General features: G+C 38.4%; 1 protein-coding gene across 2 annotated transcripts in view; it reads left to right on the top strand.

Annotated features, from left to right (window-relative positions):
• ctnna2 (catenin (cadherin-associated protein), alpha 2) overlaps positions 1-27,218 on the top strand; it is a 262,995-nt gene that overhangs the window by 191,719 nt on the left and 44,058 nt on the right. The gene's annotated exons all lie outside the window — the stretch shown is intronic.

Raw genomic sequence — 27,218 nt, 5'->3', positions numbered from 1 at the left:
GCCCTCTCTTCGCTAAAAAAGCCTGATACTGTCACATATATTAGAGTTTCTAGTTATTTTAAGAATTGATTACACTCTGAAGCAGATGTGTAATTAACTTGGGAAAAAAAAAAAAAAAAGCTGTGCCCACACACGGAGAGAGATTGAATACCACACAGCTTTTCTCCAATGGTAAAAAAAAACAAAAAACATTTCATTATTAACAGCATGGAAACAAGGTGCATCTCAATTCCAAACATGTTCTTCTTCTCAACTGTGCACCACAACTTGAAGCTTTCAAACATCATTTATTTTAATTTATTTTGGTAATACTCATAGTTTGGATGCAGCACAAGTGCCCACAATGGCCCCAAAATGGAAAATATTGCAGAAACAGCCAGGTGGGTATAACTAGACCTAAGTGAAATAAATTGGATAAGCATAATGATAATGTGGGTCCTCCTGTAATGGGATTGGCGGACTAGTCGTGCCTTTTGTCAAGCATTTTGTTCTCATGGCTTATTCAAAGGAGTCCTTTAGAACCCTTTATGTGGGCTTCTTTTAACATACCGTCGCTTTAAAACAGCACCGCTGCTTTCTTTGACATCAGCCAAAGGGAATGAGTGATTTGCGTGCCCTTTTTGGTTTGCCCCAGCTGTTTGCTGATGAGGGAGGGATGTGACTGATGCTGCACTCAAAAGCTTGTCCTTTGCATTACAACAGTACGGGGAACTTTGTTTATCCCAAGGACATTTTTGAAGTCAGACAGGCATTCTATTCTTCCCGTGCAGGAACATAGAAAACACGGCCGACGCTGCATTGTTGTCGTCGTTGTTGTCCTTTGCAGAGTTTTGCTTCACGCACGTGTGGCGCCAGTGACGTGCGCAGCGGTTGTTTTTTATGCAAAAAGAGATTTTAAGATTCTAAGCCCCAGTCTAAACAGAATATAGCTCACTGGCTGTGCAGTGGCTTATCAGCAGCTTGTGTGTTGACAGTGTGCTGTTAGGCATGAACCCTCCCACAACTATTTCCAACCAATATCTGATATATGTTGATTTGCATATATATATTTTCTTTTACACATTGTGGAGTGCATTTTCTCAGTTGTGTGTATAACAAGGACACACTTTATTTATATTCAAAACTGTGTTTTAAGTGATTTTTTTTTTACCCAGATTCTACTTCAAGCATGGCAGCATGAAAGCCCCTGTTTAGAGGGACATTATTTCTTAAAAAAAAGCGAATCGCTTACCTCGTTCATTCAAAAAGCTGCATCTGCTCGAGCGGAAAGAAAGAATACCCAGCAGAAACTAACCATTGTGTTTCCATTTGAAGTTGAGAAGGAATGTCCTTAGACCTGTTTTGATGGTGATCATCGTCAAAACACAAACTCACAAGAGACACGTGTATTGTTTCAGTGAAGGTATCACCATGAAAATATATACATTTACATGATGATGAGCGACAAATACTAAACAAAATAAAAAAGAAGATGAGATTAAAAAGTCATTGTTATCCTGGCATCAGTTAAATGGTAGGTTTTGGAGTTAATGTAGTACGGCAGGCATGTCCAAAGTCCGGCCCATGGGCCATCAATGGTGAGATTGGCCCCAGCTTCTCAAGTCTTTGGTTTTATAATGTATTATTATGCTGTTTTATAATGTATTATTTAAGCCCAGGGAAAAATTGACCTCAGCCACGCGTCACCCCCATTAGCTCAGCTGGCACTTATTTCTTATTATTATGTTATTTGACTCCAGATGTGGCAAGAAAAGGTAATTTTAGACCAAAGGTACAGTAAGTGTGCAGGGGTTTTGCATTGCTCTCTCCCACTATCTGCTCATTACCCAGGGTAGAATAATGTACATTATTCTCCCATGCTTCCTCGCAAGGTGGCCAATACACTTGAGGCAATCCAGTGTGTACTTGGCAATTTCATGGTCATTACTGTCATTATCATTACTCGTTCCATCGCAGACACAGTCATCATAAGTGCAGCTATAGAGATCCTCTCCTATATTAGACTAATTAATATTCCAATCAATGTCATTGCAGTCATTTCGCCCAGGAGGAGGGAGGAGCTGTCTTAAGCCATTAGTCTGGAGTTTGGACATGCTCAACAGCATTGATGTTCAAAAAAAAAAAGTACCCTCCTTCATGGCTAATTTATTTCCATTTGCGCTGTGTTCCTTTTGGAACAACATTATCCATTGTTTTTGTATTTCCTCCTCTGTTGTCCTCTGCTTACCCTCAGTGAAGGGTCAAGTTTATTCCAGGGGCCTCTATCCTAATCAAATCAACCTCATTACACCATTTAGACTAGAGACGGGGGAACCAGTGATAATTAAACTGGTCAGTGCCTTAATGACATAAAATAGCTCTGTGAAATTTAATGCAGTGGGGTAGTCAGGTAAATGATTTTCTGTGACTCCATTGTTTGTATTTATTTTTTTAATAAATAGAACCAATTGCTGCACATCCATTACTTGCATGAAAACGTGATTTATGTATCTGCTTAGTCAATTAGATGTGTGCTTAAGCTCAGCCATATGCTTATCATACAGCACAAGTCATTTTAGTAACACACTAACAAATATGCTTGTTCTACACCCTTAACACCCAAAATATGTCTTTCTGGAACTGTGATATTTTAACTGTGATGTTTAAGAAGTTGTATTTTACAATCCAGGCGATAAAACTAAGCTAACTAAGGTTATTCCCTGGGGTTTTCAGAGGTAAAAGAATAGGTTTCCTCGTATCATTGGTCCATTAATCAATCAATTATGTTTGGACTAATTAATTCCCAAGACTGACTTTAATGAGTCAGTACCTAATCCTCACCCAGCAGAAATACACCCCCCCCCCCCTTTTTAATAGCTTCCTTTTGATTGGTGTCTTTGTGTGGAATTTGAAATTATTCCAATATTCGAAGGGGGGGAAATATGTTTTATTTAAACAATTTGAAGTGTCAGTGTCAGTCTTAAAGGTGCCATATGTAAGAATGTGGCCAAAAAACGGTTAGTGCATTCAAATTCAAAATACAAAGGTCTTGTAGGGTTCATTTTTTTTTTACGTAACTGGCAACCCGTGGTTGCTCGGCAGCTGAGACTCGACTGACTGCAATGATTGGTAGACGGCGGTAGGTGGCGCCACATGGCAAAACATGACTTCAAAACATAAACATGATTTGCAGTCTGCAAAATATGCAAATATTTTGGCTGTACTGTTGTTGTCGGTGAGTACAGTTTGTTATATGAACATTATTCCTGAGTCTATGTGACATATTAGGAGGATTTTATGGCCAGTTGCTTTAGATTTATAACATATTGCACCTTTAAGGATAAAATGGTCCTGTGCCGAGCTCAGGAAGGAGTTAGGCTATAGGCTCTCACCCCGACCTCAACGGTTGTGTTGTGTCTGCGATCCGGCATTGAAGTCTATACCCATTGTGTCTGCTGTGTCCTCTGGACAAGCGGTAACAAAGATAAGGAAACTTGGTGGTTGGAAGTTAGAAAGTATCCAAAGGAAGAGGATGGCAAAGAAAAAGTGGGACAGCCGGGGAGATGAAGAGAGTAGGCAGAGTTTACTGGGAGTCTAGGCATGCGGCAAAGAGAGAGACGTGGCAAAAGGAAAAAGGCTTTTATAGTGAGGTGTATGAGAGACTGAGCACTAAGGAAAGGAGAGAATAACTCGTATTGATTGGCTAGACAGAGAGACAGAGCTGGAAAGGATGTGCAGCAAGCACAGAGATGGAAAAGTTCGAACAAGACAACACAGTGTACGGAGAAGATGGAAGGAGTGTTTTTAGGGAGCTGATGAATTAACTTTATTTGCATCAATATATGTCAATCTGCCTCGACTGGAGAAAAGCAGCATGGCAGTTATGAAGATATCAAATGGAGCAGCTAATGAAGGAGACTTTTTTTGCCTGGTTTCCTTAATATAGTAGCCTTTATAATCAATGTTGATATGCTGCTAATCAAAAAATGTCAGTTATAGAAACCAATAGTACGGAAGCGTATTGAATTCACTTGAAATTTGCACGAAAAACAGAAAAAAAATTCCTCCGAAAAACAAAACAAAAAATTACTCCGAAAAACAGAAAAAACTAATTACTCAGAAAAACAGGAAAAAAATTACTCAAAAATCAGGGAAAAAAATAGACAACAAAACAGGGAAAACAATGTAATCAGAAAAACCCGGAAAAAAAACCCTCAAAAAATCAAACAGAAAATTAAGTTTTTTTTTTTTTTTTTTCAGTGAATGTAATAGGCTTCTGTACAATAGAATTGTTCTATCTGGTGAAAGTAAAATCATTGTCCCCCCATTTCCATTCGCTTGTAACTGACTCTTTACCACTTTCAGCCACAGCATGAGAACTTTTTAATTTACACACAAGATCAATATCTAATTTTTTTTTCTTTTTTTTTTTCTACAGTTGCCATGTTCTTTTTATTGCCACTGCAAGGAGAGTGTATATATGCCATTTCCCGTACATCTTAAGGATGTTACGCTCCGTCGCTATTCTAATGTCACAATGAGTCGGTCGGGTATATTCTGACCGCGACTCAGCGTTGTACCGATCTCTTTACAGGCGGCGTTCTCGCAAAGGACACTGAAAACTGTTTTGTTTTATCTCTCAGCGGACCATATTTCTGCATTATTTTTTATATAATCATGAGCAGAAAAGTGTGCAGTGCATCTTGCCAGATGAGGTTGCTTGACTGGTGTTACTGAGCTGGAAATGATTACTGTGTTGTCTTTGTTGTATATCTTTGTGATTACTGTAAGATATAAACAGAACCGTGTGGCTCTGGTTAAATGGCATTTCATTCTGTTTTCTTTTCATACAAATACTCCAATTGCGACTTAATCCGCCAAGCGGAAAATGCAGCAGACCCACTATTTGCTATTCTAGCAATACACTATACTGCGTCTGTGGTCACTGAGTTTTTTTTTTCTCTCAGTGCATAGTTGAGCTGTTCGCATTACCTTCATCAGTTCATTAGGTTTTCGTACTTTGAATTTACGGCAGCGACCTTGCTTCGGAACGCGAACCGCGTCAAGGGGAAAGACATACCATCGGTGATTATGCATAATCAATACCAGAGTTGAATGTAACCGATACTGAATCGGCCTTCAGGGCTCAGCAACATGAGACAGACTGCGGCAGTAAATATTATTCTCAGGGACACTGCATTAAGCACTTTACCGGACAGTTAACCGGGGAAGCGGATGGATCGCTGTTGGAACAGATCTGTTTGTGATGACCCAAACCCTTTAGGCCAATATCAGGGCCTCCCTTTTCATACTCAGACATTTTGCCTCAGAGGAAGTCTGCCTTGGGAAAGATGTAGCAACAGACATTCGTAGAGAGATACCTCACTGCCGCTATTTACCTTGAGTAGGAAAAAGAGCCAGAAAGGAAACAAATCAGTAAGTGAAATGCCACCACATACGATTTATGGTGTTTGAGTACAGATCCGTGCACTTGGCCCTCACAAAACATTCAATACTTGATGCTATACATTGTTTTCAGTGTTTTGTTATTCACCCCTCCCCATCCATTATTTCAGTGCTTTTTCCGCACCAATTCATAAGCTGACGGCCACAGCCACCAGTAGCATTTTTGTGTTTCAGTGTCTTGTTCAGGGATGCAATGCCTTGTCGACTATAGGAGCCAGGGATCAAACCTCCGACCTGCTGTGCTTCAACTTGAAATCAGCCGGTGGGTGCGAGAGAGAGACACTCTGGCCAGTCATACTGAAGACGATGAGATTTAAAGGTGCATTATGTAATAAATCTAAAGCAACTGGCCATAAAATCCTCCTAATATGTCACAGAGACTCAGGAATAATGTTCATATAACAAACTGAACTCACCAACAACAACAACCGTACAGACAAAATATTTGCATTAAAAAAATGTATTTTGCAGACTGCAAATCATGTTTATGTTTTGAAATCATGTTTTTGGCATGTGGCGCCACCTACCGCCGTCTACCAATCGGTGCAGTCCGTAGAGTCTCAGCTGCCTGAGCAACCACGGGTTGCCAGTTACGTCAAAAAACGAAACCTAAAAGATGTAATGACGTAGTAACCGTTTTTGGCCACATTCTTACATATGGCACCTTTAATGCTCTCGTTCACCACAAAGGACATGGGAGAACGACTTAGACCGGCACTAGGAAGAGGAAAATAGCGGCATGCTACACTATACTTGGGGCCAGGGCGATATACTGTACCAAGTTTCGAACATTATAATTGTAATCTCAAAATATATTCTGTGTTTATACTGTGCTAAAAGCTAGCGTTTGCACTCCTTGAGAGGTGAGGAGATTCTCCTCTATGAGCAGAGTGAATCGTGTTTCATGTTTAAAGAGCTTAAGCAGAGCTTTGATTCACTCAGCTCCGCACAACTTATTATTTTTTTTTTGTCTCTCTCTGTCTCTCCCTCCCTGTCACTCACACACACACACACACACACACACACTCGAAGACGCAACTGGTGCCAAACAAAGTTTACCACCTTTACAGCTGAACGTTGTGCACCTGCCTCATAGGCGTGCATGAAAGCACCTGCACACAGAGGAAACCTCCAATTTAATGTGTTTGTCTTGGATTGGGGGAACGATAATCAGTGAAGCAGTATGCAATGGTTTTGTGTGTGTGTGTTTGTGTGTGTGTGTGTGTGCACGCGTGTGTGTTCTAAGCCAAAACTGTGGAAATATGATAACACATAACTTCAACTGAGTTAATTTGGTCTGGCACAAATGAAGCACCACAGCATATTATTATTATTATTATTATTAATATTATTATTTCTTTTTTTTTTAAAGCTGATATTAAATAGCATGCATAACAAACAGACACGTAACGGACACGTTTGCACTGTCAGCGACAGCGCCACAAGATTAATTCATGCATTTGAAAAAACTTTTTTTAACCATATTTAACTCAATATCTCAGTCATAATAATAATAATAACAACAATATAATAATGGTGTTCCTTTTATACCTGACACATTGAGAGTTTTATAGAGTCAGGTGGAAAACTATGAGACATGTATAGATTTTGCAAAACTCAAGTGAACCTGATCAATACTGCCACAGACTGATATCAGCAAACTCCAGTCAATGGGGGAAGTTTCATTCAAATGTTTGAAAAATCATTTACATTTTTTTCCCCAGTGTTTATCGTGCTACTGTGGTGTATTCCAACTGTTCAATTGCCAGTTTTCAAAGTTTTGCACATAATGCAAATTTGGAAAAAATGTGTTATCCCTCATTAACTCGCTGGATGATGCCGTATATGTTGTTGTGGTGTTTTCAAGTTTTATTTATATCATGCAGATGGATACTAAATAGTATTCCAACAGCTAACAGGGAAGAAAAAAAACATAATACACATGCATATACTGTACATGGCTATTGTATAATACGGAGACCTTTGATTGTAATAATTATTCTGACTTCAGATTTGCCTCTTGGTGTTATTGTTAATTTCTCTGTGATTCAGTCAGCTTGTCTCTGAGGGGAAACGGTCATCAGCCCCTTTTCTGAAAATTACTGCTGTGCCCCGAGGATGCAATCAGCCAATCTTTTAACCATGAGTTGACATTTATATTCTTTGTGTAACATCTCCACTGTCCCCCAAAAAAGGGGAAAGGGGAGATAAACAAATGGAAATTATAGCACCATCAACCATGTATTCACAAAAGATCCCCCCACCACCACCACCACCACCACCTAGCCCTTTCTTGCAGGCTTAAGGGAGTCAACTCAAGGGTCCATTATCTCTTACAGGCTGCATGAATTGGTTGCAATGTTTGTGTGCGACACATTTTTACAGAACCTTGCCCGAGCAAATTGCCATGAAGATAATCTTAGCTCCGAGACAAAAAAAACAAAAAAAAAAAAACTAAATCTGCGTTCCCGCTAAGAGGCCGGGATAGCTTCTGTGAAGGTGCCACATTGACAAGAAGCAGTGGAATTCCTGTTTTTGCAGATATGACACTAAGTGGATTATACGAGATTAAATGTGACAAAAGTGAAAGCAGAGGATGAATAAGACTTGACATAGCACCGTGCTTCCATGCTTTGAATAAGTAGACTTTCAATGTTAATATGATGTATAGCCCAGCATAAATCCTCAATTATGTCATGTGCCCATGAGGGCTTAGTCATATCACTTTTGATGTCTCACAATGCCTTTTACCCCAATTCATGTCTCATCTTCATTTTTCCAGGATATGAACAATGCAGTGCTACAAAAGGGAGGACATAGAGATATATATTTTTTTTGTCTCAGGCAGAGATGAACAGAGCCCCCGAAGTGACATGAGAAAAAAAAAAAAAAAAGAATGACGAAAAAAAAATTAAATTAAATCTCGAGTTTCAAAGTTGAGATCTCGAGTTTCCAAAAAATTTTGGACAAAAAAATTAAAAAAAAAAAAAAAAAGTCAGATTTTTTTGGGGAAACTCTAGATTAAATTATTTTTTTTTCAAAAAAAAAAAAAAAAAAAAATTCTTTTTTGGAAACTCGAGATCTCGACTTTGAAAAAAAAAAATTTTTGTCATTTTTTTTTTTTTTTCTCATGTCACTTCGTACCAAAGAGATGTAAAAGTCCTCAGCACTGTATGTTTTCTTAGGACAAAATCTGGTGAGAACAGTATTTGGTGATGTCCTTGAACTTAGCGTCATGTTCTTCTGCAATTCATAAATTGCTGCTGTGCACATAGAACATCATTTGGTTATTTGATTTGATGTATTCATTTTGCATTTGACTGGAGTTCAACCACAAGCATCAGCGTGGGAAAGAAACTTGACTTAAGTGACACTGAATGTGGTATTGATGTTGGTGCCAGAAAGGCTGGTCTGAGGGATATAAAGTGCTGATCTACTGTGATTTTCATGCAAAACCTTTTTCTTGGGTTTATAGAAAAATTGGTCCACAAAGGAGATAATATCCAGTGAGTGGCAGTTCTCTGGGCGAGAATGCCTTTGTCGGTGCCAAAGGTCAGAGACGAATGGCCAGACTTGTTTGAAATGATGGAAAGGAAACAATAATCGCACACTCAAGCGGTGCAGAAAGCCATCTCTGAACGGGGTGAACGGGTCAAAGATGGTGCGACAGCAGCGGAGCAGATGTTTGCCACTCCTCCTGCCACTTTATTAAGTGCCATGTGAACCTTATAAAGTGGCTGCCCGGGTTTATGCACTTGATATTATAAAATCAGATATAAACCAAAAATTGAATCGTTTAAATTACATATAGCACATTGGCATCTTCTCTCACCTTTATGAATGGAATCGTAATAAGCTCCATGTGTGCCTTCCCTACACCGTAGCATGGGAATACTCGCTCTTAAACGGGTGTCAGCGTGAAGCGCAAAACCAATGGAGTTATCACCCCAGCGAAGCAAAACCTGCATTTGATGAACCTTTAACTACCGTCTGTCGCGCTTTTATTTTCCGTGAGCGCAGTTTTAGCATATACTGCACACAAGTGTATATATATATATATATATTATGTGTATGGAATTAAATTGATCCAATTGTTGGAATAATAGTAATAATCATAGCAGTGCAGTTGGGAGTTTTTTTTTTTTTTTCAGAATCGCAATCTTTATTGCCATTGTGACAACGAGACGTTGCACAACGTTAAATGACGGACGAATATTAATGTGTTAAAAGACCAAACAATCAGGAACTAACTGAGAAAGACATGGATGAATGACAGAATGATTAAACCACAAACATACTGTACATGTATACGGACTAGATCGAAATATCAAGGCTATAGCAGCATTCAAACAGGTGATGACAAGATGGAGAGAAACTGTTTTTATAGTCTTTTTAACATCTTCATATCTTTTATTTTCTTACTTACTTATATTTTCTATATTCTGTAAATGGGAAAACCTGCACTCAAAAAGATTTTAATTCTAATATTGACAATTGACTCAATGACGCAAACCCAAAAATGACACTTGCAAAAAATTGAAATCTTTGGGAAAAACCAAATACTCGGGAGAGATTTAAAATGATTTCCCTTTTTGATTGGAGAATTCCTACACAAGAAGTCCACTCAAATCCATACTATTAGTTTTATAGATTTGACCGCGAGTGTAGCAATCATTGTCTGACAGCTTAGCTTGATTGAAGATATTGACCGTTTCTTCCAGTTCCTTTGCTCAACCTCTTCACCATCAGCATTGCTATTTATTTATTTATTTTTTTTCCCTGTGGCTCATCAATTCAATGACCTCTTTATAAAATGGTTAAATTTAACCGCGTTCCTGCAGCCGTTTCAACCCCCAACAGACAGCAGCAGGTTAATGGCTCATCAAGAGTCCGTTCTGTCCGCTGAAACTGATCTTTCTCATTCCGCTCGGCCTGATACGGCTCTATTGATGACACGGTGGCGTGAGAGTGTGTACATACTCGGATTGTTCTACCTTTTTTCTTTCTTTATTATAAAATTGATATGTCAACTGACAGGCTAATTTGCTTTTTATTTGGTCAGTGGTTGAAATCATCGTGGCACAAAAGTCTCAGTTTTCCGTCTCCAGTTGGATTATTAGAGGTTGGTGCAGCAACAATGAAGGATGTGTCCCAGAAGACACACATTGACTACATAGGCCCCCCCCTGATATATCAGGACTTTGGTCATATATACCTCACAGGTAAAGCAGGGAAAAAAAAAAAACGGCATCTTTCAAGTGACAGCCCAGCTTGTTTAGATTCCTGCAAAAGAGTTTTGGATAGTTTGCATTACTTGGCGCACCACTTCAAAGTAGCCGCTGTGAGTCTGAGAGATAGTTTGAAATGCAAAATACAATTTTGTGAAACACACATTCAACCATATCTGAAAACATCTAACCAGATGTGCAAATTTTTATTAGATTTTTTTTTTTTTTTTTTTTTTTAGCAAGAAATAGTGAAAAAAGTAGATAATGGTACTTGAAGGTGCCATATGTAAGAATGTGGCCAAAAACAGTTACTGCATTCAAATTCAAAACACCGAGGTCTTTTAGGTTTCGTTTTCTGACGTAACTGGCAACCCGTGGTTGCTCGGCAGCTGAGACTCTTCTGACTGCAATGATTGGTAGACGGCGGTAGGTGGCGCCACATGCCAAAAACATGATTTCAAAACATAAACATGATTTGCAGTCTGCAAAATATTTTTTTTAATGCAAATATTTTGGCTGTACTGTTGTTGTTGGTGAGTTCAGTTTGTTATATGAACATTATTCCTGAATCTCTGTGACATATTAGGAGGATTTTATGGCCAGTTGATTTAGATTTATTACATAATGCACCTTTAACGATAAGAATAATAGGAATAAGAAATGCTCACGTTGGAAATGGGATTTTACTCACTGGTACAAAGTGGAAATTCACATCAATGGCGCTAATTAGTATTTCTTGATGACATGTCTTTCATCATATACTACCAGCACATTAGCATGTTAACAGTGCAGAAAACTTGATTTCCATTGGTAGAGTCGTTAATAATTACCTCTAGTGATGCCATATACGAAACTAGAAACGCTCTCTCTCTGTGGTGTCACTGCGGAAAACATCTCAAAGGAGCCGTTCCCCCCCGTTCCCTGAGGTGGAAAAGCCCTACTTTGAGTGTTCACTTTACATCATCAAAGGGCCTCTCCTTCTCATGCAATATTAACATGTGCTAAATCAGTGGCAAACAGCAGCCGCGATGTTTACACAGCATTAGCGCGGGGCTCATAGTGAGAGGGGCTGTCTTTGTGGTCAAAGACTGGAGGCTCTGACACTCATGGATTATGCAGCTTCATCGAGGCGTCTAATTCTGTAACGCGACACATATCCTCCTTTTTTTTATATATATAGTATCAGTTCATGTCTTTTTTGTGTGTTTTCTGATTTTCATCATGTGGCCTGAGAGGAATAAAAAAAAAAAAAACATGCTGTCATAGGAAAAATTAAAGGAAAAAACATGTTTTTTCGTCAGTAAATGTTGACAGACGGGTAGGATGCCAGTCAGGGGAACGTTCATTTGTAAGCTTTTTGACTTTTTTTGATTGAATCTAATCATCGGCGAGGTTTTTCCAGGTGAAGTGGGCCGTCGACGTGAAGTCACATCTGCTGGAAATTAAGTCCATTAATCACAAAGTGCTTCATTTTGCACCTCCATATACAGATCTAGTAAGGGAGAGAACGGGGGCTTCAGTTCAAAAGCGTGAGAGAACGAAAGGAAAAAAAAAGGTTGTGCAGAAGAAAAGCCATCAATTCTCATTACGGGAAAATAGTTTATCTCTCCCAATTAGAGCCATGACTTTTTTTTACCGCAGTGCAAACGCAAGACTAAAACAAGTTAGCGATGGCAGGCGCCATCTACCGCTGATGAATCGGGTGAGAGTAAAAAAAAAACCTAGGATTTTGCCCCAGATAGCTTATTAAAGGTAAAATGCAATATATTGCAGGTCAGGTCCTTTGGGGAAATATATCATATGTTTCCAGCTCCTTATGAATCATGACTGCCCCCCCCCCCCATGTCTAAATACCACAAACGAGAATGTGTGGCATTTGCATACGTGTTAACCCCCATATTGTATCCAAGAACCGGGACAGAAACCTAATCTCACAGTAGCAATTTTCAAGATATCAAGTAGCCTTAGCATTTTGTTCGGTAATCGAAGGACAATGGAGCAGATGAGTATGGAGGGATTTGTGTTCCTTGTCAAATGTGGACTGACGGGTCTGGAGAAGAACGAATTTTGGCATCGGTCGGGATGAATTGCTCGAACTATAGAAAGCACTATAGATAATTACAATCTTCCTTTTTCAGACGGTTAAGATGATTAAGAAGAGCAGATTTTTCTAGAGCAAGCAGGAAGGAGGTCATTAAGGTATATATATATATATATAAAAAAACAGTTCAAACCTCATCCGTAAGGATTAAATAATCAAAGGCCAAAAAGCTTCAAAGAACGGCTCGTCCTCTCGGAGCTGTGAAGCAGTCTGTGCAACACATGTGCAATATCACAACAAACACACAGTACACTGACCTTACTATAGATTCGATATATTATATTCTCAGCCTGTCGTGTCTGTCCTAGTTTTTTTTGTGCACGGCGTCGTATGTGCAGTTGGACCGAAAGACACGGCGCAGCCTTCTGTTGTTGAGCTAATTCATATGCTGACTGGATTTTGGGGTCCATGTTCACTTCTGTCCTCTTTGTGCCTGCAAAATTCTTGGCAACAAATCTTCGCATGTCCACGTTTTTACGAGTGCCAGCTCTTTCTTTCTTTTTTTTTTCTCCGAGGCAACAGACATCATCTGTGCCCCCACGTTTCGTCACTGCTGTAAAAGATGTAGCGGCAGTAAAACACCTTCGAGGACTAAGGCGCTTAGGCCCAATTCCAATTCCTCTTCATCTTAACCCTCAATCTTAACCCTCAAGCGCAACCCTTAATCTTAAGTGGCCCTCAAAACCAAGTGTTGAGGGTTATTTTGTCACTTAGAAATGGGACACCCCTTAAATGCAGATACGTCTCTTCAGACTGTGGGGGGCAGAATAACGCGAACGCTGCGTCCAGTCTGTCAACTCCAAAAAAAGAAGAAGAAGAAGAACACATTTACGTCACGATTATTTATTGCGATCCGTTTGTCGGTCAAGTTATTAGGTTGTCAGTTAGTTATAAGATGATACTCATACAAATACCACAACCACGGACATATTCAGCTGACAGTTACCACACACCACGACTTATTGAAAAGTATAAACGAAAGCAAACGATCGCTTGTCCGCACCGGCCGGCTATTGACAAAAGATCGTAAAATAAAAATAAATGTTACGCAACAATGACGTTCATATCTCTATTAACAAAGAAAATACTCAATTTGTACCGTACTCGTTTCGCTGCTTTCGACGCCATCTTTCTTATGTGAATGTGAATGCATTCTGGGTAGCCCTTGCTCCCAAGGGTGGTCTCGGAAATTTTCAATATTGAGGGCGATACAGCCCTTAAACTTGCCCCTCAACTTCATTTTTCTGAGAATCGGGACAGCACTTTGTGCCATAATAAGCACCTCCTGCATAGATCCTGGCTGAAAGTGATTATTGTCATTGTTTTGATACAGAACAGCAAAGTTACTTTATATCGTAAAAATTCAGTCGTAATTTTTTTTTTCCCCGTGAAGAGAGTGGCCAAGAGAATAGTGAAAACAAGGCTATAGGTGACCAATATAAATGTGGATACACCCAACAACCAGTTTTAACATTGTAATGACAAGTTCAGGCCAAAAATTGTCTATATCAGCTTTAAATGAAATAAATAAGTGGGGAACATAAATCCAGTCAAGCACCAACAGGACATATACCTAATTTAATTTCCTTTCTTTTCCAACAGAATGTAATCTTATCTCTATCCCCAGTGTTTTTTTTTTTCTACTTTGTTTATTTATTTTCCTCCTCTCCGTTCCCCATTTTTCTTTTTAAGACTTTAGGCCGTATGTCTCGGTGGCTTGTTTTAAAGTAGGTGATGAGGATATCCAGGAATAAATGGATCACATACACAAGCAGATTGTCGCCATTTACATTATTTCTGAGGCACACGTTGTTTATCAACGACGTGGGGGGGGCGCAGTGGCGAGCGTCGCTGCCTCACAGCAAGAAGGGGTTGTCGGTTTTGGATCCTGGTTCGACCGAAAGCCTTTCTGTGTTTCTGAGTTTGCATGTTCTCCCCGTGTGAATGTGGGTTCTTTCCCGGTACTCCAGCTTCCTACACCCTTAGAAATAAAAGTGCTAAGTAGAACCATATAAGGTTCTTTGCCTTGTCCTCATAGGAGAACTCCCTTTTTGGCTCCAGGTAGAACTTTTTCATAAATGTTCCAGCAAGAACCCTTTTAAAAACCTTTATTCAGGAAAAGGGGTTTTAAAGGGTTCTCTGGATCAAAATGGTTCTTACTGGAAACATTAGTGTTACCAAGAACCCTTGAAATGGTTCCAGAACCTCAGCCCTCGTAGAAGGACCCTTGTGGAACCCTTATTTCTAAGAGTGTGGTTAGTGTGGGATTTAACACCACTTCTACACCACTCTTGAATGCCCAACTCTCTCCCACTTGCGGAAGTGGACTGGCTGCAGTCTGGATTTGATTATATTGCCAAATGAAAGTGCTAGAATTGCTCTAAACCTTTTATTTTTTGCCAAATTGTTATTATTATTATTATAATTTTTTTGGACAAATGTTCTGTGTGGCCCACAAAGCACCAGCTGTTTTCCTTTTTTGGGCCCGGCCACTTCTTCTCAAGTTGAATGGCCCTGCAGTAGATGAACGGATGGATGGATGGACAGACATTCCTCATCACACTTGCTTTGATCCAATTCACGCGCTACATGCAAATGCGTGCACACACAAAGCATCGCTCGCTCTCCTGCTAGCCGCTCACTTCATTAGACCGCACCGCGCTCGCTATCGTTTTCCCCCCATAATGCGTGCAGACGACACCCTTTACCGGCATATCTAATACCGCCTTAAAGACAGACCGTTCGTTTTTGCGCACAAGTGCTCAAATATGCATTTATGCATATAACAGCATGTAGTTTGTGCTTCGAGTGTAATGTGTGTTATTTTTGGTTCATTTAGTCCGTGTTGCGCTCATTGATCTGATCTCACTGCATTACAAGTGGCCAGAAGGAGTGTTGTTGCATATGCTTTACACAGTTGAAACAGCATTTGAACTGGAAGTCAAAACTGACTTGCAATGACATTGGACATATGATTTCAGCTGGGGGTTTATATATATACGTATACATATATGTATAAATATATACATATATGTATATGTATATATAATAATAATAATAATAATAATGCATTATATTTCAGGCGCCTTTCAAGACACTCAAGGTCGCCGGTTGGTATATGTATATGTATACGTATGTATATGTATATGTATGTATATGTATGTGTATGTATATGTATATGTATATGTATGTATATATATATGTATGTATATGTATATGTATGTATATGTATATGTATATGTATGTATATATATATGTATGTGTATGTATATGTATATATATGTATGCATGTATATATATGTATATATATGTATGCATATATATATATATGTATATATATGTATGCATATATATATATATGTATATATATGTATGCATATATATGTATGTGTATGTATATATATGTATGCATATATATGTATATATATGTACATATATATACATATGTATACATATATATATATGTTTGCATATATATATATATATATATGTTTGCATATATATATATATATATATGTTTGCATATATGTATACATATATGTATGCATATATATATGTATATATATGTATGCATATATATATGTATATATACACTGGTGAAACCACACACACATACTGACCACCATTACTCCAGTTTATCAGGCACACACATTATCTTGCTACTAGAAAGCATACAAGGGCATACAAGCGCGCATTCACACACCAGGGAATATAAGCCAGTGTATATGTTTTCACCAGTGTGGAAAAATTAATTTCAGTGTGAGAGAGACGATTTGTCAGAGTCGTGTGCCCATGTGTCCAATTTGTAGTCAAATATTCTACATCACAAGCCAACACAAATACGCCTGTTGTAAATAATTGAGTGTAAATATAGTGTATAATAATCCGAATAATTGCACGTCACGTTGTCTGCCAGTGCACTCGATAGTAAGGTAATAGAAAAACACAATATACCCACCATAAAAGCTGAGATGAAAATGTCCCTGGGACAAAGAAATAATAATAATAGTTCTGCCGTCGACATTGCTGGAAGACACTTTTTTTGATGGCAGCCCGTTCCCTAGTGACCGAGCAGAAAGGAATGTTTGCAGGTTCAAGGTCTTATCTTCGTGTTTCGTTGTTTAAATTGAAGTGAATGCACACGTAAAATTTTAGAAAATGTGTTTTTAAACTCATTCAAAAACTCAATGAAAGTACACTAGCTCTGCCCAGTGCAGACACACAGCATCATAACGCGTTTTTGCATAACCGTAAATTTAAATGCAGAAAATATAATATAGGATCAAATATAGTCCCTCAGTGTGTCCTCATTTCCTGAAATATGACATCAACATACTACATATGTGATTTTAAATATCGTTATTATAATAATTACTGTATGTCATAATTACCGTACCAGCAGTGACAATAGAATGACAACACGAGATACAAATTGATCCTTGCCTTCCAAAGGCAAAATTCTGAATGGCGGTAATGAAGTACTGTGTCAGCCTCTGCTTTCTCTGTCACCATGGAAACAAACAATCCCCCCCTATGTAATAAGATACACTTAATCAAGACTGAGCTATCCAGGTAAGAGCCACTTCCACCCCAAAAACAATACTGAAACAAGCAAGGATTTGATGTTGATGGCAGTGAAGACAAGACTCTCGAACCCCGTTGAAGACACGTTAAGAATGATTTTTTCGTTTCATGCGAGAGGCTCGGTCAGTTCAGAACTATGACAAACATTCATTATTTGTTTTCACTCAACACAATGAAGTTCAACCCTAAAAATGGGCTCATGATATTAATTGATTGAAAGGCACTTTGAAACATTTAGATACATAGGTAAGTAGGTTATTTATCCTCATATCAAAATGGTTGTGTCCCAGCAAAATACATACAAGCAAAGTCAGTTAAAGGTGCCATATGTAAGAATGTGGCCAAAAACGGTTACTACAATCAAATTCAAAATACCGAGGTCTTTTAGGTTTGGTTTTCTGACGTAACTGGCAACCCAGACTCTACTGACTGCAATGATTGGTAGACGGCGGGTAGGTGGAGCCACGTGCCAAAACATGATTTCAAAAACATAAACATGATTTGCAGTCTGCGAAATATATTTTTTAATGCAAATATTTTGCCTGTACTGTTGTTTTTGGTGAGTTCAGTATGTTATATGAGCATTTTTCCTGAGTCTGGGGATTTTATGGCCAGTAGATTTTCATTTATTACATAATGCACCTTTAAATAAACATAAAATGTACAATAAAATGTACCTTAAAATAAAAAATACAAATAAAATGAAACATCACCTCAAAGACAAAAACATATAATGGTAGCCACATAAAATGTTTAATTATGGCTTTTAGAGACATGTGAATGAGGATACCTAACTGCGCTCAGTATACTTCATGATTTGATTGTTTATTGTGCCATACCTCGTGTCATTTATAGCATTTTATTTTCTCGTCATTGTTTTTCTATATTGGTTTACACTGTGACCCGGTGGCAGTGATTGCAAGGTGTAATTGTATTATTTTATCAGTGAATTATCGCGACATAAATAAAGCTGCATTAACCTTCGCGTAAATCGCCCTGGGTTTTACTTTGTGGGTTTTTATGTGGCCGTGTCACACCCAACATCTGTCAGCCTGGCTCATAATGTTAGTAAGAATATTTGGCAGTTAGCTTTTAGTTAAGAGGCCGTGTGTGTCTGCTCTTGTTGTGTGGGAGGCCCTATTTATCCACACTGACCCCCACGCTATTCCGGGCCAGCAGCTCTGCTCTTTGACAGCCAAATTCTAGTCGCTATGTCCCCAGAGGGCACGCTGAAGTGGATATTTCTCCAATGAGACACTGAGCTAACATACACGGAGCCTTGTGCTCCAGTGCATTCCAGCAAGCAACCACGTATATATATATATATATATATACCACAGAGTGTTCTCATTCCCATCTGTGTCACAATTAAAGAAAATGCCTCCACATACCTTTTGTTCCATGTTCCTGAAGTGAAAGCATGCCAAAGCCTAAGGGCCAATTCCAATTCCTATCTTAAGCCTCAAGCTCAACCCTTAATCTTAACTGGCCCTCAAAACCAAGTGTTGAGGGTTATTTTGTCACCCCTTAAATGCAGATACGTCTTCAGACTGTGGGGGGCAGAATAACGCGAAAGCTGCGTCCAGTCTGTCAACTCCCAAAAAAGAAGAAGAAGAAGAAGAAGAGCACATCGGGACAGCACTTGCACTAGCGGGAGCAGCGCATTTTTGAGATTGAGGGTTGAGATAAAGGGGTTAGGCGAGGAATTGGAATTCACCCTAAGTTAAACCTGCGCTGTACTCGTGTGTTGCGTCTCGAGTCGCTCGTTATTTATCGTTCTGTGGAGACTGCGCTGCACCGCACCGCGCCCCCCCTCCACCGTTATCACACTGCTGCAGAACTATAGATTGCAGTTGTGTGCAATCATTCTATTGGAAAAAGTAATAATTATGTAAAATATTCTGACATTCACTTTGTGATGCAGCGTGCGCAGTAGTAGCTGTAAAAGAGACGCTTTATTTCCGAGGACGGCATGCAGTCACTGCTGGATGACACACATAGACCTATCTGGCATTAATCAAAGATTAGAGTAGTGAAGGAGTTCAATAGAAACTAAAAGAACAACACAGGGTAACAACATGTAATAAGTGCACACCGCAAAATAATGTGTTTTGAACTCTTCTTTATAATACTCAAGTTCATCAAAGTCTTTCTCCGTGCTGCATCCTCTGGTAACCATGGACACCGGTGAAATATAATCAGACCATTGTTTGCAGCGACTCTGTCTCTTTCTTTATTTCCCTCATCCTCCTCTTTTTTTATTTTTTTATTATTTTTTTTTTTAACTGTCTTTTGCTCCTGTTGCATTCGTGCATTGATGACATGCTAAATGAAAGAGGAGCCAATAGGGGATGAGCGATGCCTGCTAAGCTGGTCTTAGTCATGGGGCATTGTCATTAGATTAATGGAGCAGAAGGAACCTTCCGCTTGCTTGATCTCTCCCTTTCTCTCTCTCCCTCTCTCTCTCTCCCTCTGTCTCTCCAGGGGAGCGTTACTTTAGGTGCGGTGGGGAGAAAATAAAGGGGGGATTTTTCCCGCCTCCGACGGTGCGACGATTTGACACTTTTGTACAGTCCGCTCTACTTACACCCCATTAAAAGTACAATTATTTGATAGAGGACGTTACAGTTTGATTAACACAAAGCCGCGTTCGGGTCTTGACAGAGCAAAATAGAACCACTGTCTCTCGCCGACAAAGTTATCAGAGTATTTATGACACGTTAATTATTTTCCTCATACGTCTGTTGAAGTAATTACTTGTGGATAGTGAACATATTTTTTCTCCACTGCCAGCGACTTCAGTTGTGGTGCACGCTCTGCTAATGTGCACTTATTGAAGCACCATGTGTCTACAGAATCTTAATATATGGCTGTTTTATAAATAATCGTGTTAGGGTTATAATATTATGCGTATGTCTCCTTTTTTTTTCTCGTTAATTACTTTTAATGCTTTCAGTTCGTGAAGAGCATTATATAAATCGAATGTACTATTATTATTGCTTTAATAATTGTCGAAACGACATATAATTGTCTTCGGCACGGCGGTTAACTGCTCTTTGTAAATATTGTTAAATTACAGTGCTACGCTAATGCTCAGGGGTGCAAACTCGCACAACTTTCCCCACTGCGTAAAAAAAAAATCACATCAGCACACTTCATTCAATTAAGAATTCAGGTCGTGCTCCATTGAAATGATTTCTGTGCAAGAAGACAACTGTTACCATGGCAAATAATCCAGAATAACTTTTCTCTTCCATATCCAGCCAATTAGCCCCAATCTCTTTTTTTTTCATTTGGGGGTGACAAAGGTTTTTTTTTGGCATACGGATGAGCAAATTCAGCAAGTTACACGTGTAAGTGTAACATTTTTTGAATTTTATATTTAGGTTTCATCTGTACAATCGTGCATCTAAATCAGTAATAAATTACTGACACTTCAGAGACAATGGCAAAGACAATGTTTCTATGACAACCTGTCTATGATTGTCTGGTCATTTCTAGTAGGCATAATCATTGGTCCCAAGACCCATTTTGTAATAAGGGCCTTTCTGTTTCTGAGTTTGCATGTTCCGTGTACATCCGTCTGTGCGTAGGTTTTCTCCGGGTTCTCCGGCTTCAGTCCAAACAGTCCAAAAAACATGCAATATGGGGATTAGTTAAATTGGACTGCTGATGGACTGGAGAACTGTCCAGGGTATGCACCGCCTGTTAATCCGTGCAGCCGAAACAGACAACCTGCTTTCATGACAAACATCATTACGACAACAGCACTCCGCTGTGAATAATGCCATCATGATGATTCCTACAACCTGTCGTCTGTTTTACTGTGGAAATAACCTTAAAGCGGACCTAGACCGGAAGTTCCAATTAACGCTGTTTTTTTAGTGTGTAACTGCGTCATTACCTTGTTTAAGAAGCCCTGGAGGTTCAAAACAAACAGTTCAGCCACTGCTGAGAACGCTGTGTTTTATTGTAATCTTGGGCTCAGCGAGATCTCTGAAAAAACCCGGTCCGGTTACGTAAACAACGGTTCTCCTGAACAGCAGATCGTCCTGCTCCGGGCACTAGTCCGGGCACTAGTCCGGGCACTAATCCGGGCACATCCGGTTGCATACATTGAACCGCAGAAGAAGAATAACGTCTGTTGTGGAGGTGTTTGACGAGCGACAGTGTCGTCTGACTCCGGGTCAAAGTCATAAAAGGGACTGCGGCTGGGAGTCGTGACAAAGCTATTTTAAAACATTGTTAAAATCAATATTTTGATAATGAGTAGCAGTGCATCCACTGTTCCAGAGGGGGGAGCTGCACTTCTGAGAGCTGGTGTGCTGAATACACTGGTCAATCACAAGACTCTGTCTTCTGGGTGAGAGTTGAGTCTCAAATCTCGCAGCTGGGCAACGGCGTCAGAAAAGAAGGATTTCTATCGGCTCGTTTACAGCAACTAGGAGGTTTTTGACCATAAAAACAAGTTAATGTATGTAAGTAGACCTCCATAACTAACATATATGTGCAACAGGACCACTCTATGTGAGCTTTAAATGCTACAGGCTGCACCCAAACTGGTCACAAGGCAACTCTTCCATACAGCAATGGTCTATGATAGCAACATGGTTCATTGATGTTCTTCATATGAAACTGTATTTTCAAGGTGGAAAATGAAGCGTGTGCAATATTTTGTGTCTCGAGAATGAATAAGTGTAACTTTGCTCAGTTCCCAAAGCATAATTCCACCAATCCTAAATTAATTGGAGAATTTATAGTGTATCATTGCAGTAAAAAAAAAAAAAAGCACCTACAACATGGTGGCATCAGGGTTCATAGTCATTGGCAACCTAGGGCAAAAGTTATGCTTGCCCCTTAATTAGGTGATTAACTAAAGCCGTTGCATCGGAGGATTGTCCTGATTGCAAATGTGACTTTGTCTGGTCGCTGAGTCCTCAGACTTATGACAATTCATTTATTATGTCGGTGTGTGTCCTCTGCTAAAAAAAAAAAAAAAAAAAAAGTGTGCCAAGACATTACTATTGTAATTTGAAACGTTTTTGACCACGCTTTTTGTAGAGGTGACATCAATCAACGATAGATGTGCAAGGCCAGTAACTGTCCCAGCACATTAATGCTCGTCTCCATAAAGGCTGTAGAGGGGAAAAGAAAGTATGAGGTTTTTTTTTTTTATTAAATGTATTTATTTATTTCTGAGGTTATGAGAATATTTGCTGTTTTAAATGGCAGAGGAGGGGGAAACTATCCGAAGACAAAATAGCTCATAGAAAAAGTTTTTTTAGAGCTCCTTCTATCACTTTTTTCCTTCCGTGTGCTCTCGTGTATTACTCTTTTATCACCTCGCGTCTTCGTCACGCTGCGCTATGTAGCGATGCTAAATACAAAGTGTACTGCGGTGTACTGTATATCAGTACAGAAAGTACACTTATAAAGCTGTTCAAATATCAGCTTTTGCTTACACACACTGCATTATACATGGTGTGGTTTTAACACCCCCTCACGAATAATATTTCAGGATTAAGGAGGACTAATGGCCATGGTTGATGGAGAGGCTGTTTTTTTTTTTCCTCTTTCTTCTTCTTTTTTAATTGTGCTGTTCATTCTGTTCTCAGCCAGTGCCATAATGGCCTTTTTTTCACATCACCACCACACTTCCTTGTTTTCAGTTGAGAGAAAAAAACTCACATCATCATCATCAATTCAGACGCAAAGGAATAAATGTGACATTTCCACTAAGATGCAAATACAACGATCGCGTCAACAACTCTGCCGTATATACGATTGCGATTTTTTCGCGAGGACTCGTGTTTTTTAAAGGGCTTCAGCGTGGAAAAATAAGAAAAAAGGTGAAAAAATTGATGTCATGCATAGTAAATCACACTTTTAACATTTCACACAGACACAACATTCCCTTTTTCCTCGGGAAGCAATTATAGTTTTATTCCGGCACCTGCACGGTCGGTCGGTGACGTTTTGCGTTTCTCCGCTCATGCTTCACCTGTGTGTGACATGAAATGAGTAATTATTGATTCTTATCATCATCAGTGTCACAGACTCCTGTCCTCACAGATCATTTAAAAAAAAAAAAAAAAAAATTCCCATCTCACTTCACCCATCCCCTAATTTAAAGGTTGAGGCATTAAGGGGCTGACAACTGCTGACCTTTCCCACTGTGTGCATCTATTATCCAACAGAACTAATCATGCTTTTCTTGTGCCGTGGATAGATGTGAGAAGACAGAGTTGATGCAAATGTGGGAGAAATGTCAAGGTCTTGCTGTGTTCACATTTTGTTTGAGATTGGAAAATCGGTGCGATAGATCCTTTGGATCAACCGGGGAATCTTTTTCCACAGGTAATAATCCCAAATCTACAAAGGACTAAACGGATGTTAGGGAAAAAATATAAATATTGCTTATAATTAGCTGCAGAAGCATCACGTGCCTGACCTTTGTTGTCTTAACAAATCTCACGCTATTACAATCTTGTCATTTTGCAGTTTATATTTATCAAACAGTAACCTTGAGTGATGCACAAATATACTACTACTACTACAGCAGAACAAGACGGCACTCTGGGTACTGCAGCCACAGTATCTCACATTGTGCTGTGACTTGAACACGGGCCTGCTTTTTGGCGTTTGTCGTTTGAGTTTCACCGGCCATTGAACTGTAAGCTGGAGAGAGCAGCGATTGCTGTCTGAGTCGAGCCACTTTGTCACGGGTGCCATACGGTGTGCGACTGGCTGCCAGCGTTCGACTTAACTCGCAGTTAAAGGTGCATTATGTAATAAATCTAAATCAACTGGCCATAAAATCCTTCTAATATGTCACAGAGACTCAGGGATAATGTTCAAATAACAAACTGAACTCACCAACAACAACAGTACAGCCAAATTTGCATTAAAAAAATATTTTGCAGACTGCAAACCACGGGTTGCCAGTTACGTCAGAAAACAAAACCTAAAAGACCTCTGTATTTTGAATTTGAGTGTAGTAACCGTTTTTGGCCACATTCTTACATATGGCACCTTTAAACATCCGCGAGTCTGCAGCAAATAATATCGAACCATGAACCATGTGTAGTTTTAAGCATTTCCTGGGAGCCTTCCGGGCTAAAAATAGCACTCTGTTATTTGGGCACCGAGCAATGTTGTGTCACACCAATAAGTATACCGTTCTTTATTGTATTGTGGGTTAAAACATTCCAATTCCCATGGGACCGTTTTTAAATAGCTTCTGTTGCAGAGGGACTGTGGAATGTAGAGATAAATTAAAAAGAAACAACCCAGAGGTCCATTTTCATAATTATGTTTCGGTGCCAAGACCGACTGCTTGGCCAGCACACTGAGAATAGGAGAGCAGAAGGGAGGGAGAGGGAAAGAAAGACAGAAAAGGCAAAGGGAAATCAATACTTCTTCTTTTTTTTTTTTTTTACTTTCTACTAAGGGGAGAAAGGAATGTTGAAGAAGTGTGAGAGAGTCAGTCCTGACCCCTGTAGCTATAATGCAAACTCGAGCACAAGGTAGAAGATGTAAGATGAACAAACTACTGGGAGACATGCTTTTTTTTGATGGTACTGACCACCCTGTGCAATACAGCGCTCACAGCGAAATGAAACAAAATCACTCCAGGAAGCCTGAGTTCCTCAAGACCAAGGCACAACAAAACAGCTAAAACAAAAAAAAAAAAAAAAAAAAGACTAAAATGCCAGTAGGAAGTGTGAGTAGTTGCCCTCTGCCTGGGGGAAAAGTGAGTCAGCTATTTGTTTCCCCCTCTCTTTCTTCCTCCTTCAGTGGCCTGCCACTTACAGCAATGTGGACAAGATAATCCAATATCGAGTGCTCTAAATCTGAGCTGCGAGACACTTATTTACAACACACACGCAGACGCGCTCGCACGTACAGTATATATCCTCGTCTCAAGTCGGTTCGGTCCAGCTAACTTTATGATTTGTTTATACGGCTTTCAATTACCTCTGTGTCCCTTGTTGAGCTCAATAAAATTTTATATTGTGGATGTAATCCTGTAGGTGCCCGCCTTCTTCATTTAGGCATTCAAATTCCAGTGTAATACACAAGTACACGCACACACATATATACATATATATATATTTATATATATATATGTGTATATATATGTGTTAACAAATATATATGTATGTGTATATGTTTATATGTATATATATATACATATATATGTTTGTGTATATATACTGACCATATATATAATATATATATTTATATGTATATATATATATATATATACATATATATGTATGTGTATATATACATACATATATAGATATATATATATATATAAATATATATATATATTACATATATGTATATATATGTATATATATATATATATATATTCATATATGTATATATATATATATATACATATATATGTATGTGTATATGTATATATGTATACATATATATGTTTGTGTATATATACTGACCATATATATAATATATATATTTATATGTATATATATATACATATATATGTATGTGTATATATAAATATATATATATATACATGTCCCTTGTTGTGTCCCTTGTTGAGCTCAATAAAATTTTATATTGTGGATGTAATCCTGTAGGTGCCCGCCTTCTTCATTTAGGCATTCAAATTCCAGTGTAATACACAAGTACACGCACACACATATATACATATATATATATTTATATATATATATGTGTATATATATGTGTTAACAAATATATATGTATGTGTATATGTTTATATGTATATATATATACATATATATGTTTGTGTATATATACTGACCATATATATAATATATATATTTATATGTATATATATATATATATATACATATATATGTATGTGTATATATACATACATATATAGATATATATATATATAAATATATATATATATTATATATAAATATATATACATATATTTATATATAATATATATATAAATATATATACATATATCTATATATGTATACGTATATATATATATATATATATATATATATACATATATGTATATATATGTATATATATATATATATATATTCATATATGTATATATATATATATACATATATATGTATGTGTATATGTATATATGTATACATATATATGTTTGTGTATATATACTGACCATATATATAATATATATATTTATATGTATATATATATACATATATATGTATGTGTATATATAAATATATATATATATACATATATATATATATAAATATATATATATATGTATATTATATATATGGTCAGTCAAATAATTAACTTGTCCTTGACATTTAACAAAATGAAAGGGCAAACCACCAAAGGTGCAGACAGCTACAAACAGATTGCCAGCGTCTCCTCCTGTATTACATCAGGTGTTTCCACTCTCCTATAGTGTTGTGTGTGTGTGTGTGTGTGTGTCTGTACTTGTCTGATCTGTGTTGTCATCCCCCCCGCTGTTCCCTCATGTACAATTCAAACCTCCCCCCCCCCCCCAGCTTGCAGTGCTGGTTCACCTCCCCAACAGGCTGGAGCAAATTATCATATTTATCAAAAAGCCAGCGCACGGTTTTAGGAATACCCACACCTCAGCTGCGGCTCCATCGTAAACGTAAAAAAAAAAAAACGTAACTCACGACGTAAATCGCACACCGTCAGCCCCTGTCATGCCAGATTAGTCATAGGTTTTTTTTTCCGAGAAACAATGATATGATTCTTCTCTACAGATTCGGTTCCAAATACGTGATGAAAAAAATGGAATCAAATCACGTCAAACACAAATCACAGCGAAATAAACACACAAAAAAACAACAACAACGAAAGCTTTGTCACTTTTAAATGTAAATGGA

The sequence above is a fragment of the Microchirus variegatus genome, assembly GCF_963457635.1.
Source record: "Microchirus variegatus genome assembly, chromosome: 23".
NCBI classification, from domain to species: domain Eukaryota; kingdom Metazoa; phylum Chordata; class Actinopteri; order Pleuronectiformes; family Soleidae; genus Microchirus; species Microchirus variegatus.
This window is presented reverse-complemented; position numbering and strand designations above follow the sequence as displayed.